Consider the following 2,487-nt stretch of genomic DNA (forward strand, 5'->3'; position numbering starts at 1 on the left):
GGTCCGCAGGGGCCACGTCGCGCCGCAGAACACCTTCCTGGACACCATCATCCGCAAGTTTGAGGGCCAGAGTGAGTGGGGGAGGGGCCGGCGGGGCCGGGCACTGGGCGGGGGGCGGGCTAGGACGTGTGCATCTGCCAAGTGCGAGTCAGAGGGGCTGATGTCCTCAGGGCGCTGGCCAGGGGTCGCGGGGGCAAGGCTTGGTGCTGGGGGCCAAGGGACCTGGTGTTGGGGCGCCGGGTGGGAGGCTCAATTCAGTCTTCCGGGATGGGGAGGGTGTGTGACCCTGAGTGTGCAGGGCAGGGAGATGGGATGGGGTGTGCAGGTACCCCTGGCTCTGGGTGCCTGGATGTGGAGGGGCTGTGTGGGTGCAAGGACAGGAGAGGAGGTATCTCCCAAACTGTGGGACCCCAACAGGAGGTATGGGTGCCCGTCTTGACTGTACTGTGGGCGAGGGAACGCCAGCAGGTAGGATCATTGCCTAACCTGCTCTTGGGGGTGTGGGATGTGTGTCTGTCACCCATGAGTCTGACCCTGCATGGGCAGCGGGGAGGTGTCTTAGACAAGGCTACACACTGTGGGCCCTGGGGTGAGAGGATGTCATGGGCTGCACCCCAGTTCTGAGGGTCTAACAGCCCCAATGCAGTGCTCCCATGCTGTGGATTTTCCTGCCGTGAGCCCCTTCTCCGGGACTCAGCACCCTAAACTGGCCTGGCAGGGGAGGCTTCCAGAAGTGTCCCAGGCTAGGTGAGTGTGCTGGCGGGGGCTTTGCACCTGCCCGAGCGCATGTGTCTGCTCCAAGGCTGCGTGTACCGTGGTGGGTGTGACTGCCAAGGGCCCTGGGAGCAGAGAGCTGGTGACATTCCTTGCCCATGACCCTGCGAACATAGGACAACGTGTGCTTGTGACAGTGGTGGGCAGAGGGAGGGGTCCGTTCGATGCACAGCATTGTCTGAGCAAGGAACACGATGATCCCGATGATCCCGAGGGGGAGGAGACTGCCGGGTGGAGGCCCCGAGGCAGGGGCTTTCTTTCCCAGGAGCTCCAGTGCAGGCACCTGGGCTGGGGCTGGGGGCCTGGCTTCTGGCCCTACCTCTGCCACTGTGACCTTGAGCGAGTCTCCTCCCTGTCTGAGCCTCAGTTTCCACATCTGGGAAGAAGGGTGCATGAGACTGAAGGAGCCTTTCAGGTCCCTTCTGTCCAGTTTTCCAGGAGCTCAGTGAAGGGGGTGAGGGTGGGGCCTGCCTTCGAAGAAACTCCTCTCCAGGCCTGGCAGTGGGTGCCAGGTGGTTTTTCTTCTTCCTCCGAAGCTGGTGGGTGGCTGGAACTCTGGATTGCCATGGACTTAGGTGGAGATGGAGGCTGAATCTGGGGTCTTTGTATGTGACAGAGAGCCCTGACTAGGGTTGACCACTGCCTGAGGCCTAGGGAACTGACCTAAAGATGACCCAACCTCAAAAAGTAACTTCCTGGAGGCCAGGGTCAGGGGCTGCGGAGGAAGGCAGGGGGAGGCAGATCCTGTGGCCTCGCCTGCCTCAGTGAGGCCTTGCCTAGGCAGCCTAGGCCTTGCCCCTGGGATTGCCCAGGGCTGCAGCCTGCGGCCTGTGCCCACTGAGAAGGGAGGGGACAGTTCCGACTGCTACTGAAAGCCCCAGCATTAAAGGCCAAAGTGGCCGGAAACTTATGCATTTATAAAAAGCTCTTATCCTGGGAGCATCTTCCCTGGCACCAGCTCCTGCTGCCTGCTTGCTGCTCACCCGCCAGCTCAGCCCTCAGGGCAGGCATGGAGGGGCGAGCCCAGTCTAGCTGAAATAGGTCCATTGGAGCACCCCTCCTCGATGGGTCAAAACTGAGGCAGCCCTCACATTCCTGGGGAAGGTCCCCTTCCTGCATCTGTCTTCTTACAAGTGCCAGGCTCCAGGTGTCCCCAGAGTTGGCGCTGCAGGTCCCTTTCCTTGCTCCCTATGACCTTGGGCTTCTGCCTGTGGCCCTTAGCATATTCCTTCACCTGCTGCCAGAACTGGGTTCAGAAGCTGGCTCTCATTTACAAGCTGCAAGCTGTGGGCACGGCTCTGAACTTCTTTTGAGTCCCAGTTTCTCCATCTATAATACGAGGACGCCTACCTTATGGGGTTGTCAATATTACATGAGATACAGCATAGCAGGTGCTCACGTGGTACTTTCCTCAGCCTCCCCAGCCCCCGACTGCCCTTCCAGGAAGTACTGATACTCGGGGGAGTGATTCCCTAGGGATCCCCGGGGTAAGGAGTGTCCGGGAGCTCCGCTCGGTCTAGAGATGGGGTGTGTGTCTGCAAAAGCAGCTGAAGGAGCCGTGCAAAGGGAAGGCTGGCCGCCATCTCTGACCCTTCCCAGCCTCCCTCTCCAGGCCCAGTGTTTATCCCTCCGCCGCGGCTGCTGACACACGTTGCTGACACCCGCCCAGTCTGGCCCTGGCCCCAGGCGCGGAGGGGCGGCAGGCCTCTGGCA

The sequence above is a fragment of the Myotis brandtii genome, unplaced genomic scaffold (assembly GCF_000412655.1).
Source record: "Myotis brandtii unplaced genomic scaffold, ASM41265v1 scaffold624, whole genome shotgun sequence".
NCBI classification, from domain to species: Eukaryota; Metazoa; Chordata; class Mammalia; order Chiroptera; family Vespertilionidae; genus Myotis; species Myotis brandtii.